Source organism: Strongylocentrotus purpuratus, unplaced genomic scaffold (assembly GCF_000002235.5).
Source record: "Strongylocentrotus purpuratus isolate Spur 01 unplaced genomic scaffold, Spur_5.0 spur5_scaffold_2, whole genome shotgun sequence".
Taxonomy (NCBI): Eukaryota; Metazoa; Echinodermata; class Echinoidea; order Camarodonta; family Strongylocentrotidae; genus Strongylocentrotus; species Strongylocentrotus purpuratus.
Genome location: NW_022145605.1, coordinates 28,529,728 through 28,549,576, shown reverse-complemented (window position 1 = coordinate 28,549,576; position 19,849 = coordinate 28,529,728).

The window sequence follows — 19,849 nt, the reverse complement described above, 5'->3', positions numbered from 1 at the left end:
CAAGTCTACCTACTGCAACGTTTTTTTGTTGTTGTTGTTGTTTGGGGGGGGTAGAAAATTCATTATTTTTAGAAATGGGGGCATTTACATGTTTTATCACGCGCATAATAAGCACCTAACATCAGACAAATCGCATACATTATGGAAAAAAAGGAAAAGCACATGAACTATCACTCCCATGGTGTCGAATGTATGTGGTAAAGAGCAATACCCATACACAGAACACAGACACATGAACATTGATGTTAACATTTCGTAACATTCCACCGGAGCAGAAATGCCTGATCTAAAGGAAGAAAAAAAAAAGATGTTAATATCCAATAGAATGTGGGAGAAAAGCACATTTTCCCCGCTTTGTTACTTGCACCTGGACCATATGCAGACTTACGTCATGGTAATTGGTTCTCGAACTGAAGGGAATCCGTACTGATGATGTAAATGCTTCATTCAGACAGTCTGTCAGCGTTGCCCATTTGGACATTCTTCTTTAAGCAGAGAGTGCAATTAGTGTCACAAGACGGGTAATAGCAAAGATAAGAAGCATGACTCGGGTGTACCCTCACCCATGACACATTGTTATAACATTCATCGCCCTGTGATGGTTGTATATACGAAACTAACACCCCCTTTACAATAATTGAAACCTGAGATATTCCACCGTTGAGGCACGGATGAGGGAATTCAGAAAAGGAAACCGGTTTTCGCTGTTAACCAGTTACACATCAACACGATCATTTTCATATCGAAAAATATATTACATTTAAATGACGTGGAAAGAGTACCAACCCCAATTTTTTTTTCCTTCTTACTTTAAGAATACACATTATTTATCAAGGCAATTTCTTTATTTTAGGCATTATATTTTATAAATGTCATGTACATCTCGATATTCTATTTGTGATGTAAAGATCATGCTAATCCTCATAACCATAGCTAATTCAATAAAAATTCGCTAGTATAACATTATGAATTTTTTTTCTTCGTGTATCTAATACTGAATCTAATCTGCACAAGGAAACAACGATATGTATATTTTAACTTGCAAAGTGAATAAGCATAATGCATTTGATCTTATCTTAGACTTAGATAAGATCTTTATTTAAAAAAAACTTCACAACATGCATTTGTGTTAGTCATTGCCATATGCCCTCACGGTGACTATATGGTAGGAATACTCCCCAGGGAGAGAAGATGGTGCATATTGTGCGTAAATGAATCTGATAACCGGAGTGATGATATCTTTAAAGCGCTTAGTGACGGTATTTCGTATGAATCGCTTTATGAATCTAATTTATTATTATAATCATTAATCAGCTAACTGTTTAAGCTATCTTAGAGATAATCAGTAAAATTACATCACAGCATAGATTTATAAAGAAGAGGAAATAAGAAGATAAACTTATTAGCGAAATGGAATTAATCCTAAGACATATTATTCAAAGATTTTACGACATGAAAGAAAAGTGCAAGTCAGAGCTCATGGTATCAGAATGTACTTTTGGGACTGGCGATTGTCTAGTGACCATGTGATAAATCCCGTCAAACACGGCAGTATGACAACAGAAAGAGACATGAGACCTCATCTCCATGATTCTATGGGGTTACTGTGCTTTATCGGATTCGTTGTTTTATTTTATTTATGCCTCGTGAGAAATAGAGAGTTCCTTGAAGTGTTTGGAGGGGCAAAATGTTGGATCTTATAAAAGCTCTGGTGTGTGCCAATCGCATGTAAATGGGACAACATATTTGCTGAATTTCCATAACATGATGAAATCGATCGGGAAAAAATATCGCCGTCATTACTCATGACTATTAAAGCACAAGAACATACCGCATTCAAAATCTGAATTTCGTATGAGGAACTTGCTTCTTAATCATGTTAATACCCAAGTTTCGCTCTCAACTTTAAACCATTGTACATGTTTTTCTCTCTATAACCAAGGTAGCCTAGAAGATTTTGTATTATTTCCTCGTAAATTCAAACAAAGTCTTTGTAGATCGATAATTTGCTTCATATTTCAGGGTGTGGGCGCATTTTTATTTGCGCGTGTGTGTGTGTGTTTGAGTTTATCATTTTACAAAATTGTTTCCGAGGTCAAAATCACTTAAAAAACTCACTATAAAAAAATAATTAACTAAAAAAATAATTACAGAGGTTATTATCCCCAGCAGTTTTAAATGATTATTACAGGTTTTTGATACAGCCAATATTTTTAAAAAGACACGATTTTTACTTGCCCAAAAATGTCTACAAAATCGTTATTAAGGTCAATCCACCGTTTGCACTGAGAAGGACATGAATGTTCTTAATATGAGAGGGCAACATCTAGGGAGATTTTAGGGAAAATATCGTTTTAGGTAGTATTAATGTCGTTAGATAATGAAGAAGAGTTTTTTTTTTAAATTGTTTAAAGGTAGACAAAATAATCACTCTAAATAACATGTTCATATCTTCTACAGATTCCATTTAATCATCAATAGAAAATGTGCACTGTATTTATATTGTACTAATAATACGGTTGCAAAAAAAATGCAGTTCGTTAAGTTAATAGACTGTTAGCGGGCCAAGCAGTAGCCAAACACTGTATTTTAAAGATATGTAATTTGAAGAGACTTTTAAGAGACGGAAGAGAGAGAGGGGGAAGGGGAGCCCTTTGTTTCTTGCAGTTCAAGCGCAATATCTGACCAATAACATATTTGCTCAAAAAGCAATCGACGGGATTCAAACATTTGTATTCTATTCATAAACCTATTCCGTCCTCTTGGGGCTCTGTGGAGAGGTTCTACTGCTCTACACGTAGGTTTGCAAGCAACCTCTTGACCACATTCTCACAAGTAAAGAAAGTCGTATTTCAGAGTCTAAAAATATATACATCCGTCAGATAAATACTTGAATTGCGACCTCTCCACCATCCCCAAATTCCCCTTCCCGTCTCTCTCTCTCTCTCTCTCTCTCTCTTTCTCTCCTTCTCCCTTTCTTTCTCTCTCTCTCTCTCTCTCTCTCCTACCCCTTTCCTCTCACTGTTCTTAAGATGTGTGACGTTTGCATCTGTGTTTTTTTAATGCAGTAATCGAGCCTGTAATTCTCTTGTCAGTATTTTGATATCACACTTCTTCTTTCATTGAAAGAAATTCGTATACTGGCTTCTTTATTTGCGTTTTCCTCCTTCCAGATTGAATTACTCTGTATTAAGGGGTCCGATGAAAATAAAAACCTGCTGAAATACCTTATTTAAATCATACTATTATTATTATTTTTTTCTTTTGGGGGGGGAGGGGTTGGCCTTTAGTAATTTGTTTTTTTTTAAATTGAAGTGCAACAATTATTCAGTTTCAAATCAAATAATAACACGTCCTAAACCTGTTTATCTCTTAATGTGACTTGTTTACATGGGGGAACATGCAAGCTTATCATCGAAATGATAAGTTTCATGCATGGACCCGTTTCACAGAGCCTTTTTTCAATGACAAATAACAAGAATCAGTGAAAAATCTGCTATAAACAACAAGGATTTCGCTAGCTTAATGATGACAAGTTTGTAAAATGGGGCCCTGATCTCTTCTTACTGTTACGACTGCTAAAGGCATAAACATTGATGATGATGCATGATTGCTGGTGTGCTAGATCGATGATATGATGCTTGGTGACGTTTGAAAATGGATGATGAATCATTCAAGGACATATTCGTTGTTCTTTAGATCATGAAGTGATTTAAGGCATGAAAAATCGATCTATCGTTAAAAAAAACACAGATGCGGAATTTACATGGGTGTTCGTTAAAAGTAGGTTAGTGCAATGGCTGCCATAACTTTTTGGGGACAAGCATTCCAACAGCTATTAAAATGGTTCAGTAACTCTTGATTCAAAGCCCTAAAAACATACTAGATGCATTTAAAGAAAGTACAAAACATTTAGTACGTATTTTTTCAATTTTGCTGCGTTTTACGCCATGAATTTCGACAAAAAAAGATTTAGTTTAATACCCTCAAATTGGCAACAGATGGAGAGGTTTTAAAGAATGAAAGGGATAACAGGCTATACGAGAAACATTGGATTGCTTATAGAATGTTCCAGGAGTCTGTCATTTGTCTACCCTTTTATTTTCTTGCCTAATCAGGGATATATGCACAACCCAGATTCGTAATGAGACTTAGTAATGGCCTTAGGAATCGGTTATTGACTTCTCTACTTTGGAGGGTGGGGATCCTGTAAAGGCCATTGAGTTTGCCTTAAAAATAAATTCGTCTCATTTCCATAAAGTTAGTTGATAAATGGCAGGATACCTTTCTTAATTTTTTATTTGATTATCTTTCAAGTAGAATTTTATGCGACAGAAGAAAAAATATTGGGAACTCATTTTTCGAGATATGAATTAAGGGGATTCACGTTTTTTTTATCTTGACAATGAAATAGACGTAATAAAGTGCAACGCAGGATTTGTATATAAGCGTGTACAAATTATTTGTCCAAAAGGTCAAAGTTACCATAATTGTATTTCTTTATTAATGGGATTCATGCCGTTACTGTGCATGATTCTTAAAGTTTTATTGGAAAATGATGGAATTCAGAATTTAACTTTTAAGCCTTAGGAATAAAAAAGGAGAGAACAAACAAGACACTATATCGAATGTAGAAATGATAATAAAACAGTTGCAAGTGAATCGGTGCACCCTTAATCACTTTGGAAGTTGTCAAGAAAACATACGCAGCAAATCTATATTAGCTGGTTTGATCATCCATGATATTCCTAATGACGCAAGTACCCAAATGACGAGGATATCATACAATGCCCCCAAGAATGTTTCGATTTGATGACCTTACCGCACCTCAGATGACCACTTTACACCAAACATTTTTTAAACGAATGAAATCCAAGGCCTATTTTACGAATATCCTGATAAACCAGATTTTTAAATGGCCCAGAACGCCGGATTCTTGGCGACATGGATACCATCGATAATGATTTCTGATCCGAAAACCATGCATGGTTTGCGAAATGTGTTGAATTTGGTAGATTCCATAAAAGCCTCCTTTATTAAAATGTATGTTTTTTATCTCGGTATTGCGCAAGCGCGGCTAGAATTAATGCGATATTAATGACTACTGCCTACGGGTAGATACTTACGTGAAGTATGATGTCTCTACCGCCTTAGAGGGTCATGATCGTGTGAATGTTCGGCAAAGACCTCTTATTCTATGACGTGCGAACGAAATCAACCTTTTGCCAGTGCTAGAATCTGCTTTTGATTTTGGTTCCGGGAGTCAAATAGCCGGCAGATTTTTTTTTAAAAGGGAGAAATAATGTAACTATAACTCCTTCTCATCCATTGATTTTCTATCCATTCCTCAACTCTAAATGTAAAGGTGTGAATTGATTGATTTCGGTTAGTAGCTGTTATCATGAACATCTGCAGTCACTTTTCCTAATGACAATTAAGAACTATGTTCCCGATCCTCCTCTTCCTCTCCCACTCTTATACCGTCTCTATTTCATTTCTTGAGGACACAATCGTATTGCAGTATGAGTAAGATGATAAACTTCTTTTCGATTTGATTCCTTTTTGCTCCAAGGCGGTGGAAAATTTAGAGCAACACCGTTCAGGGCTCACTGCTTTTTATTGGTTGTCTCTTCGACGATACCGTATTATGTACAGCTCTAGCTCTGGCTTGAATCCAACTTGGCGTCAACGTAGGGAGAAATGTGAGAGACATTGGCGTAGCGAGAATTCAACTATTGAGGAGGATCTGGCACTATTGGGGGTACCATTCTTAATAATCGGAAAATGACATTTTAATTTACAAGGCTACTCTTTAAGGGGAGGGTGCGGGTGTTGGTCTTTTCCTTAACCTTCCCCCTGTTCCATTTCTGCTCTCTTTTCTCGCTCTTTCTTTCTTCTTACTTAATATGTCACCATTTTAATGGGGGGCACATGCCCCTCGTGGGCTACGCCACTTGTCATGGACATCCATCCCAGGAGGGATAACAATTTGTTTTGTAGAGATAAACAATGCAGACTCGTACGGTATTCATGAAGGAGAAGAAAAAACAGTACAATTATAATGATTCCTATGCAAGGGCGGTAAAAGGATAGCTACTTAGCCTACGGATATATCGGATGGCTACTCGCACGTGCTCTCCAGAGAGGATTCAGTCTTAAGCTGTAATCTAATAAGCCTCAGCTTGTTGTCAATCGAGTATTAAATATTTAATCATGTGCGGAACATTCCAATCTGATATTTAAAAAAACTATTTTGGGGGTTCATTTCTGACTCGCATTTTCCATTGCTCTTCAGCGGATTAAAGTTTGCCCTGTGTTGGTTTTAAGGAGTTATTAATGTAATTTATTGAATAACTATTCAGTTTCAACTACTCATATGACATCGGTCCAACTTGTAAAACCCGTATGACCGCCACAGATCTAATGCAATGTACGTTGGCAATCATAACCCTTGAGGTGACGTGAGGGGCCGCCAACACAGAAGATAACGCATGGGACCGCGTCATGCCTGTGTAATGCAAACAGATGAATAACCAGCCGTTGCCGACGGGTATTTTACTCCGTAAGGGGTAGAATAAATCACACTTATTTCATGTGCATGCCTCATTGCAACTCGACCATACAGCTAGCCAGGCATTTCTTGAATCACCCGACTGTCTTGCTCCTTCCCGTCCGTCTTCTTGTGTCTTAAATAACACGCATCATCGCTTGAAACTGATGCGAGAATCGCCGCACGCCCACGCATAAAAGCACATAAACTCAAATGATATAAACGCAGTAATAATTGTCAATTACTCAGCGGGACAACCCTGCAAGGGGTACGGAGATCCTCAGGCGGAGCTCTACAAACATTAGGCCCCATCCTGCGGCGCCGTAACGATTCCTGAAAGTGACGCTCGTGTTGCGCCTTTTTTCGTCGTCTTCCTCGTCTTTTTCTCCCTCTTTTTTTCTCCCGCCTATAAGGCGAGGATTGAGACGATATATAGAGAGAAGACCTTTCAAGATGTACCAAACTAGAGGCATTAGGTGCCAGCTTTGATCTGGATGTATCTCCTTCTTCACTTTTGCCTAATGACTTGAAAGGTTATCATTGCTCAGTGGATTCGGCTACGAGAGGGTCTATTTGGGGAAATGAAGACTCGTTTATAGAAGTGTGATTTATTGTGTAGATGGTTATGTATCCCCTTCCATGACGATAATGTTCAATTATGATTTAGCTCTTGATAAAATCTAGAAAATCTAGACCCCTGTGTTTACATTAATCAATTTATTTCGTCGAAGTTCGTGCGAGTGTTTGTGCATGTGCGTATGTGAGTGTGCGTTGTGCATGTGTTTGGGTCTTTTCTTTCTTTCTCTTCCTCTCTCTGACTCTCTCTCTCCCTCCTATTTAGTAGTGAAAAATCATAAATGATATCCACACCCCTGAGAATAACATGGCTCAAGTGATGTTCTCTTACAAGTAGCAGCTATCCGAAGTCAATTAAATGAATTTGTTACAAATTAAATTCGACAAAAGATAGGAAATCTTGATTTGTGCAATAAAAAGCGCCCATATTCCTTTAACTATACAATCAGACTTCAGATTCATTTTTAGTTGACAAGGATTTGCTTTATCACCATCTACTCTGGTTTAAAGATTATTCAACAATATGTAATGTGGCCGACCATCTTTGAACATAGTTATTCCAAAGTTCCCGGATAGCACAATTTTGCCCAATTGAGGCAATAATAATATGGTCAAATTTTGATTCCTTTTCTCCACACGTTGTGCAGGATGTTGCTTTAAGTTTGCAAGATTCGGGGGGAGATGATCAGACTCATAATTACCCTGGTAATGGGCAGAGTTATTTTTACAAACTATTATTAACACTAAAAGACTGACATTAACACCTTTTAAATTGCACTAGTTTTTCTCATAGCACTTCGCAATGTCCATCCCATAGTAAAGTGCATTGACTCCCACTGAACCTTTTCACCACTGACTGACCGAAGTTATTATTATCAAATCGCAGACATGACAAGCGTGAAGATATGACTAGCGGCGATGGGAAACATCTTCAATTCCAGAAGACCATCTTTTCAAACACGAGTTAGCGATCAGTTTCTTAAACTAATTAAAGATGAACGAGGAGATGCAGAAAAACAGGCAGAAAAACAAGCTGTTTCTTCATTTGATTATTTCATAGGCCAAATAAGAATTACGACATATCTTGTTAACATTCATATTGAGAATTGGTCAGACTGGTTCAGTGTTGTGACTTAAAACTAAAACATGACGTAATTAATCGTTGGTGTCCATTTCAGTGAGCTTCGTTCGGAGACATTTACCATCCCCACAATGAAGTAAAAATGAGGGACTTCAAATTAGTACGTGGGCCCCCTAAATGTAGTCCTTCCTTGAAATAACCTTTTTTCGTATTAATGATAACACGTCATTAAACATATAACATCATGAATCCGGGTCCAAGAAACAAGGAAAGGAATCTGACTCTTCTCTTAAATGTATTTGTTTCAGTGAACTCGACATACTTTTATCATTAAATTAAAGAAAAATATATTCAATATATACAGTAACAATATTAATCTAGCAGGTCAGAATCCGTTATATCATGGGAAAACTCGAAATGCATATTTCACAAAAACTACCGCTTCTGCGGTGAAATATGATGATTCGGTAGTCGATATATGAAGTGCGATTTCCCATCAGAGCCCCCTTGATGTCAAAGGATTCCTTTTTAGTAGTCAGAACACTTGTGGTACACGTGTTCATTGCCATTATTTTTCTTGACATGTTCCAGCACTTCACCGAGGAAAAGAAAACAGGAAAATGGCTTTTATAGCGGGTAGTTTTTTTCAATATTGATTTGTGGTTAGTCAATTTCCATACGAAGACTTCGTGCACGATGATCCGAGGCTCTTCTGCTGTATGCTGCACATTTAGACACGTTTTAAGAACTTCTAACCGTGAAACATAGTGCGACTCCGATCCAATACTGATACTTCTCGGTTTTATACCTCAATGCGATTTTATACAAATTTCTATTAATTGGTTGAAGACTTACTTTAAAAAAGAATAACACGACTCTATACCCTTAACTTGTTAACGCTAACACTAAAGCATTTACATATCGATCATCATTTCAATAGTATAACATTTCTTTCTCTTGAAAGAGCTAATGCACATGCCATATCGAGATTAATCTGCCTGTGGCGTTCCTTTGGTGAAGATATAAAAGTGGCAATACATTTCTGATAAGGTTGAACTGCTAAAATTACACTTTTGTAAGATTACTTTCAATTTTGGTAAGGTCAGGGTAGAATTCTGATACTCCAAATCTAAGAACGGGTTAAGCCGCTTACACCACACGAGAAGGTTAAAATGATTTCCCATGAGGCGATGCGTAGATTAAATGCAAAAAATAGCATTTGTGAACTTTCGAAGAACATGAAATCCTGTTACTAATACACTTATTTTTTTAAGAACATCTCTTTGTATTCATTTAAAACAATGTAAACCTGTAACACAAAATATTGAGAATTTCCATGCCGTTTGTGTAGACGTCATAAATGTAAGAATATGACTTTTTGTATATGACTGAACCTTCGTTGCATGTAGTCGAGTAAAGGATTAGGATCTTACTTGTAGTTAAACGTGTACTTAAATAATCACGGGCGACCCCCAAAGGAATATACCCTTGAATACTTTGAAATTCGTGCCTTGAACTCGTCCAAGATGAGGTTTTTCGTAGCCACTAAAGTAGTCATAATGCACTTTATTTTGTTAAAAACACAATTGCTGGGACACCTCAAACAATAGGCTCTGAAATATTCAATGATAAACAGGAGGTTATAGGTTCTGGTCAATAAATAGATGAGAACACATTATCGCTATAAATACGCCGTGCGACCATCAACATGAAAATATGTTCTTATTTAATTTCCCATATTATTGCACAATCATATTTAAGCTACAGTTTTCAGCCAAAGTATTCCTATAAAAAATATAGTTCTTAATAATATATAATTTCATTATTTAATTTTGTGCTCAATAACAAAAATAGCATGGCTGACTTTTATATTGTGTTGATGTTTTCAATTAACATACAAAATTGTTGTTTCATCTCTTTTTAACAAATCTCCGAAATGGTCGCAATCTTTAGGAAAAAGGTGAAAATATGATGAGCAGCTGCGATTTTTTAATATCATAATAGAATGGTTATATAGTGGCTCCAACATCCAATTTAAAAAATCTTATTTTCCGGTCAGTTCATGTCCCGAAGCCTTACTCTTTTAATACATCACATCTAGTGGTCATCTCCCAGACGGAATTTACTTCGCACCATGTGGTCATCTAAATTTATATCGGCCGCCCGTCCTTGTTGGCCAACTAAACCTTCTTCTGTTTAATGAAGAGAAGGTTGAGTTGCTGAAAATAATTTTTGGCAAATCTTATTCTTTTTATGTCAGTTTTGAAGATAGAAATGTCTTCTGAAAAAGAGTGATTGCTCTAAAAAATGCCCTCAAGCTAAAAAAATATACCCGAACTAATAGCTATTTTGGGGGAATCTTTCATGCCCCATGAGTGTCTAGTTTCTAAGTTTAGTATTTTGTATGCAGTACATGTCCTTTTCATCGATTAAGCTTTAGACGATTTGTTATAAAAACTGATTTTACGAAAGCTCACAATATACACAGAATCATATGAACTCTGTACATATGCAACCATTCCAACTTGATTCCAGTTTCTTTAGCAATCTTATTGGATTACTGGAACTCAACTTCATCTTTGACGTAACCATTCCGATAGAGTTGATGTTGATAAAACAATGTAACAAGAAAACAGTCTTTATCACTTTCCAGATCTTGACTTGACAAACGGGAAGAGAAGCATCAGAAGGAATGATTCCAAAGCAGGAGAGTGAAGACAAAGAAAGGAAGATGGTATATGAGATGATTAAGGAGAAAAGGAAAGAAATACGATGAATATTCCATTGAATGAAATGTGAAAGTGTGTTGTTTAATACCTTGTAATACTATATCAGTCTTTGTCTTTTTTCAATTAGTATTTCATACATTATGAGATTAATTGCGATGATTGATAAAGCACATTATTCTATGGTTGATAAGAATAGAACAACCTGAAATTTGTTTTGGTATGTGTTTGCCATGTTTTAATATAAATGAACATTTACCCACGGCAGTATAGAAGGTTATTTGCCAAAATGTTTTTACTGAATAAAAACTTTGCACTCATGATCAAACTTGTCGAGAATTTATACTAGACCGCAGAAACTTATGACGATTCATAACAACATTACAAATACTTATTTCCAGAAACGTGAGCAGTATTCCAACTCACTGTACACCTATGAGCTATAAAAACAATCATTACTGTTGTGATATACAGCACATTTTAAATAAATAAATACATAATATATCAAATTGTGCACTACGCTTTTTCTAAATATCCCTCTTAACACATCAGAATCCCCATAGAGTTACACTATTGTCTTCAAATCAATACATTTTCAAATGAGAACAATTTTCCTAAATTAAATATAGACTTTACTTCACTCACCTGCGTATAAAATCTAATCTATTTCTCACCCTCAAGTCAAATTACTTAACTTATATATTGTCCCTCAGGTACAGAAGCAAGTTTCCATATCTTGTAACTATGTCCATAAAAACCCGAACGATGCTTTCTCCTTCTTATTTCCTTGCTTGATTACGTGTATAACACAGCGTTTTCAAATCAACGTAACCGGCAAACTCTTAAATGCTCGGGCAATGCGAACTGATCAAATTTGTGTGGCGTCATACGGATAACCTCTCTAGGAAATAACCGATCGATACAATCTAAGATAGGACGGATAGCTGATACCCCATTGACGATTCTCTCTAAAGTTACTCAAACTGTGCCAAAGGTATCGGGTGACAGAATAGCCTCTCAGATTAGGCAGATAATGAATGAAGTAACTTCGCGATAGATCGGCTAAATTCGGAAAGACCGGAGGGCCGGACAGAGATTAGTTTTGTATCGATATATTCCGTGGTTAGAGTATGCGCGTTAAAAACTTTTTAATCTCTTCTTTATTCGCCATAAAGATTAAGCACCTAATGAAGGAAGTTACTTTTTAAACATCGGCTAAATTCGGAAATGACCGGAGGACCGGGCAGAGAGTAGTTTTGTATCGATATCGTTGGGGATTCGCCAATAAATTATGCACGTTAAAAGCTCTCAATTCTCTTCCTTTGAAGTCCTTACTTAATGAATAAACACAGCAAAACCACTACGTGGTCTATCAATACATCATAAAACGTATGTCTTGGCGACTAAAATTTCGTATCTAAAACTAGAAAGATATTAAAAGAATATACATGTGCATTTGTTTATGTAAAACTCTTGACTAGCTTAATGTGGTTCACCGCCTGATTAGGACATACTTCTATAGAAAATACAGCACTGATCTATTCAAACTCATACAAGTTCAAAATTAACTTTAAAATAAAGAAAAAAGAGGGTAACTGGTTCTTTACTGTAGACAAATGATTTCGATTTCCTCACCATAGATTTTTGTTTAAACAAGCAACGCCGACAACAAATAACAGTTATTTCTAAATTTTGTTTCCAAAAAATACGGATACCTTTAGACTTATCATTCTTTCCCTGAATTACGATATAAAATAGTATAACCAAAGTTAGCGCTTGAAGCGTTTGTGCAAATCAGCAGAATGTTATTACATAAACTATTCTGTGCATTTTGTTTTTTCCTTTTTTGCACCTTTTATCATTTCTGGGTCCCCAACCAAAGTGCTCTTGTCGAGGCTCCGGGGGGACCACTCCTATTTCTCGCCCTAACCATGTTAATCGTCCCTAACGTCATGCCTGGGGTCTCGCATTCCTTGTAATCTATATTTTTCATGTCGTGTTTAAAAGGCAACCTCTTCCTCAACCTTCCCGCCTTTTTTCGGAAGGTCTGAAGACCATGACGTCTGCTCATAAAGTCATCCCTATGGAATCTCAGCATATCAAGTAATGTCTTTCTTGGTCAATTATCTTACTTCGGGTTTCGCTCCTCCTTTTCGTTTTGGCACACATTGAATTACAGAGGAAAAGCAAAGCAAATGTTTTGACAGAGATTTATAAATTTGTTTATGCTTATTTTCCGGAGGACCAGATCTTGACTTTTAGAAATTTCCAGGTTATATGGAAATTCATACAACATAAAATATTGTTCTCGTTCCGTGACACTATGCCTATTATGTTATTAGCTTAACATGTCGACTCGTAGATTCGATTATATTCAAACTACATGTAGTTTATTGAAGCTCTCGGTCGAAGCAAACTTTGTCTAAAGCAAACAAAAACGATAAAATGAACGGTTTAAGATCATTTCCATAAACGTGTCAGCAGTTGAAAGGATCTTCGTAAGTAAGAAAGATAAAATAATCAATTATAGAAAACGACGAAGTTTACATCTAACATAGATCATATAATGCTCTATGACATCATCTCCGCTTTAAAGAACGAAATACATTTCGATGCAAACATTAACATACTCTTTTGAACGGTCTCTTTAGAAGTGTTAACACGCCCTTGACTTCCTGACGCATAATAGATAACGACGAAGTTCACATCTTACATAGATCATATAATGTGCTTTGTCATCATCTCCACTTTAAAGAACGAAATACATTTCGATGCAAACATTAACATACTCTTTTGAACGGTCTCTTTAGAAGTGTTAACACGCCCTTGACTTCCTGACGCATAATAGATAACGACGAAGTTCACATCTTACATAGATCATATAATGCGCTATGTTATCATCTCTGCTTTAAAGGACAAAATACATCTCGAAACATACACTTACATCCTCGTGTGAACGGTCTCTCTGGAAGTGTTAACACGCCTTGACTTCCTGACGCACACATAGAGCCAAAGCTTTGTACGTCGATCCCTTTCGTTCGTCAATAATGCTGCTTCCTTCATTTGTATTCGCCGCAACGCGTTGCAGGATAATTCATCCATGTCGCCTGCCGTGGTCCATGGGGAGCAGCGAAAATAATGAATCAGACCTTGGTGACATCTTGGCTTACCGCTAACGACGTTGTGATTTGGTCTCTTGGTTAAACCAAACCCTAGTCAAAGTTATTATTTCCTCCACACAGACCCTTCTTCTTTTTTTCATTTCCTTCCTCAAAAGGGTCACTTCCTCATTTGTTTATTACCATTTGCATATTCTTTCTTCATATTTTTCTTTTCAACTTTTCTAATTGGTGAATTCATTTTCTTTCATTAAAATCGGATTAATGCATAAATAACGAATTGGTTAATAAAGTACGAACATAGATATGTGTTAGTGCTATTACTGAGGTTGTTGTTTGTAAGACATTTTTAAAGACATCTCCTCCTTTTGTTACCGCTTATTTTCTTAAACTTCTCAAATTTTCAGCCAGGAGATTTTACATGAGCTATTCCTCTGTTGTTTCCTCCTCGTCCCTCTCCTTCTGTTTTTTGTCTTTCTTGCAAATACATGATATTCTAACAACGGGATAACCATCGGAAAAACTATGGGACGTCACTCTTTGTGACTTATTCCATTATTCAACGTCCATGATACATCATAATCATTTATATTTTCTACGAACAGACTTCTGTGGTGTTTCTGCGCATTCATCTTCTCATTAATCACAACACAACAACATCTATGTCAGCTGTTTATAGTGAATAACGATCTAAAAGACTGAGATATCTTCATTTTCGTGCGAGAAAAAAAAACTCCCAAAACGGATGTTCTCCCTGGTGATATTTTCATCTTTTCCATAGGCGCCCTTTCCATTTCGTTTCGTTTAGCACACCTCAAGTCGTGAACAAGTCCTCAATATTTTATTAGAAGCGACAAGCAGATGCCATTATTATTACCTTTCGAGTCCGCGCCAGTGTGCTGAGAGGACTGAAGGAGCTACATATTGTATCCTCGACTTTTTAAGACTGTCCAATTTGATGGAATTGGTCATCTGGTAGGCAGATACCCATCTAATCCACACTCTGATCGCCGTTGCCCTTTTTGAAACGAAAGATGAACCACGAATCGCGACGAACATCCCCGTAGGATATATTTGCCCGGGTCTCTGAAATCTCATTCAAATGTAAAGAGAGGGAAGGGGGTTGGGGTTACCGTTCTCTGCTCTCCACTCTATCACCCCCGATTTCTTTTCTTGGAACCTATTCTCAATCATTTCAGGACCTGCAATAAAGATTCTTGTTTAATGTTTGACAAATTCATCCGGAGACTTGTTACGCTCTACTCCTCAGTAACTTTTGTACATTTAGATGCTCGGGTAATAAGATACCATCTGATGCCTAGCATTATCAGTCCTCACATTACTAGGTTGATTCACGACGTGAAGCATTAATAATTTGTCAACTTTAGCAGTAACGGAAAAATATACGTACAAATACAAAAACAACAGTTCAGAAATTTGGTACGATTGGTACGATGGCCACGAAAATAGCACTCCATGAGGTGCAAAGTTGAACTTTAGAAGGTTCACCTCTTATAATAACATTTTTGTTAACACCTCTAATGTTTGAAGTAACACCTGTTTAGTCAGCTCTTGTTTAGGATGCAAACTTCCACCTTTACGATGTTTTAATATGTTCCCAATTGTAGGGGTACTTCTATTGAATAATTAGGGGTGCAAAATCGCACGTTATTACGGTCAAATCTACATCCTATTATACAGAGGTGTGGCTGTTTTATCACCCGGGATGCTAAAAACCGAACCTTTATTTTTAGTACGTCATAGCGACCAACAATCGCTCAGCTTAGAATCCAGCAAACAGCTGTCTGTTAACGAAAGGTGAAAATGTACAAATAGGTAGAACAGGAAAAGAAACAAGGTGAGAGTGAAAAGCGGAATGACTTTAAGGTGTAAATCGGGGTTGTCATGTAGAAATTGAATTGGATTTCAAGAAGCTAGCTGCTACAAATGTAATTACTCATTCCGAATGCTCCTGACCCAAACCCTCCCAAGAGACACAGGAGAAGATAGATCCTCCACCTTCATCTCATTGGTGTGACATGAATAAGAAAACAAATCCTCAGTTGGTTCCTAGCTGGCTTGAAAGTTCATCTATAGTCCGGGGATCCGACGTTTGTTCTGGTAACAATTGGTCCGGCGACATTAAGTCCGACTGCATATTCTCCAGGCTTTCTTTCTCCATATAGACATTGGTTTATCTTTGATCTATTTTGTCTACTTTTCCTTGGCTTGGTCGAGGATTAAGATTACTTAAGTGTACTTTTAACGAATAATCCCTTCCTTTATCACATCTATGTAAAATCGATGTTTTACAGTTAAAATATGTCGTCAAGTGAGGTAAGAATGTTGTGTTGAATTTGAAATTTCCGAATTTGGCTAGTGGTAAAATTGTAATCGGAGCATGTGTCGTACGATCAATGTCCAACAAGAAAAATAGGTTCGGCTCTTATACTTGACATGGCTACTACATGTCGCTGCAGTAAGATGTACATGTAGAATAATATATATATATATATATATATAATTATATGAAGTTTATTTAGCTATTATGAAGTTGAGCTCTCAGATCGTTCTTTTCAAGACCAAAATATTACGTGTCTTTGTAATTAATACCATCTACTTGGTATTTATTCCGCCTTCTCCGTGTGGTGTATTCATCTCATTGCGTATAGTTGCGTGTATAGGGTCCGAGTTTCCATAGCAACCGTTTATTTGTTTTCAAAATAATCTTTTCTTGAGGCATCTTCTTTCTGTACATCTGATCTGTTGACCTTTTAAATATTGAGAAAAGAGTTATTCCATGTTTGTTAACGACCACCGGATAGCACACAGTGGGTTTAAATATGGTTACCACCATCACCACCGCAAAGACGCTAAAGAAATCAACCACTTGCAATATCAACAGCCGTACAAATGCATCACTTATTTAAAGCCGCACGACACTTCTTATACCTTCTTGCGCCCTCTAGATATCAAACAATGCCTAATTGGTGCCTGTAAGGCCCCCATTATCCCCTTTTCCTTATGTTAATTGAGAGCTGATTTTATGAGATAACCACCTTTCAGCGACTTTGCATGGAGACCTAATCCCCCCTGGCCAAACAAGTACAGACGGGCGTTAAAAAAAAAACCGATGTATTTTTATGAATGCATGTTTGTCTCCCAACCCACTGGTTACCATCTCTTTGATTCATCTGCTATGCAGAACAATGGCGCCTCTATAGATGAAATAAACTTTACAAACAGTAGTTACTATGCAGGATAATAATCCCTAGCAATAATTTCAGTCGTCGAGAGAAAGATTTTTTTTTCTAAATTATGCATTAAATTGGTGAACAGTCTATTCTAAAAGCATGTTTCTCATTGCGAACGTGATTTCTTTAGCTAATACTATATGGCTCATTTTTTAAAGTCATTGCTATCTTGTTCACCCTGTATAGTCCATAAAAAAGCACTTGGCAAGATTTTAATATTCGGGTCCCAGGCTTGAGGTGACATCGTCACCCTCTAGAATTGACACAAGTGGAACACGGTGTACATAGTTAACTTTGGTGTCCTATTTTCGAACCCCTAACACGTCCCAATACTATCTTATCAGCGATCACGTAATACTGTTACGTCAGATAAACTCCTCGCTTCTAATTTCGAGCATCTCCTTATAAGCTGAAGCACCTGTGTGGTAACGAGAGCGCCTTCGCACCTTTATCCCAATCCCAGATTACTTGCCTTTAGATCAGCCCCCCCCCCCCCCATCTCCTTGTCCACACCCACGTATGTTCATCCTTTTCATCTGTTGACTGCTACCTCTCGTTTCTTATTCCGTCCTCCTTCTCTTCTACTCATCTGTATTGACTTTTTTCCTCTCTGTGTCTATTTGTATCTCATCTGTCTTCCACTCTCTATCTCTCTCTCTCTCTCTCTCTCTCTCTTTCTCTCTCTCTCACCACCCCCTCTCTCCCTCTCACTCTCACCCGCCCTTGCCATCCCTCTCTCTCTCTCTCTCTCTCTCTCTCTCTCTCACTCATCATATCCCTCTCCCTCTCACCCTCCCTCGCCATCTCTCTCTCTCTCTCTCTCTCTCTTTCTCCCTTTCACTCTTTCTCACCATCGCTCTCTACTCTGCCCACACAATTGCTTCCTCATTCTGTCCGTCTTTCCTCCTTCATTTTCTTCTCCAATTGTGTGAGCTTTGTTTTTCATTTTGACAATTTATTTACATAAATAACACATTGGCCTTAAAGAATAAATAGTGATTATCATGTATTCTTACTTTCATCTGCCAATTACCTTTCCTTTAAAAAAAAAATCATTCTGGGTTGAGGTGTTTTATGTAACATTTGACTGTGGAATATTTGTTTTAAAGGCATCGTTTAACAATGTTAAATCTGAGGTGCACGGCCCTACGTGTTATCAGTGTCTGAGATATGGTGTAATATTGAAGCCCTAAACAAAATTACGCTTCAAAATGATCAAGAAGTGCCTCAAAAAAGTAAAAACAAATCTGGGAGTGACCGGTTTTACCATACTCGTTTTCCCCCAATAGACTGTAGTGTTATGAAGAACGTTAGGAAAACGCAAAATTTGATTTCGATTTCCATCATAAATATCTTGATAATCATACAGGAGATCGGCTTGTAAAAGGCATGGGTTTCCTGACTGACCTAAAGGTTTATAATTATCATTGCAGCATAAGCTAAATCCAGGATTTTGTTTCAGAATCTGAGACAAAGTTACCGGATCCCTTTAAGAACCCATGGAAAAGTGCCCAACTCTATCTATTCCGTACATACTATTTGCATATCATTACATTATCATTTATTTGAAAACGGGGTCGTGAAAAGTAATTCGCTACAAGAAGACAATGTGAATGCTGCAGGATTAGAAATACAGCTGCGTATACAAGATATTAGCTGCCGGGATAAATTTTATCCGGCCGACTCTTATCAATAGATTGGAAACATCATTGTAGTCAGATTCTAACAGATCTTTATTACACTGAATTTCCAAAACTGATAATAGTATTCTAAAATGGATCTTCATCATTCCTACGGCAAATTGCACGACCCGAATTCAACCAATTTCGGAGAAAACTGTATCTAGGGTAAAAGATTAAGGATTTTAAAAATGACATCTTCCTGATTAGAGATTAGGGAACTCTTCCATATTCTTTTCATGTTTGTAACACTGTTTGTAGGTAGTTTCCTTGTAACCTTTATAGTACTTTACCTCTTCACCTCGAAATGATAGAATGTGGCTTTAATTTCGAAATTGATTCAACCTAAATGGCTATAACTATTATTTTCTTTTCAAAGAAAAGGAGATAATTATGTTCACAGTAGACCTTCACCTCAAAAGAATAGGGTGTGGTTTACATCTAGACTTTCGAAAATATTTACACCGAATACTCCTTTTCTTTTTCTTTCTTTTTTGAGCGGTCACCATAACTGTTTCATACAGCTCAATGATCGTAAACATATCCGTGACATCGTACCCTAAACAGATTTGTAACACCTGCGGTTTTATTCCTTTCGCGGAAAGCCGAGATCGATTCGGCTGGTCGCAGACCTCAATTCATCCTGGTCATATCCAGCCTCTCTCTGTAGCCACAAATGATCAGTTGAAAACAAAATCTGGATGCAGAGAGGATGGCGAAACCTCGCCTCCAATAATTGCCGTGACATTTTCATGTTATACCTGATACCCATCTTTAGCATCTAATGTTACGAGCCGTGCCCAAATTAAACCTCCCCGTAATTACGCGAATCGCTGAGAGAACATCGACGACATTTTTATTAGT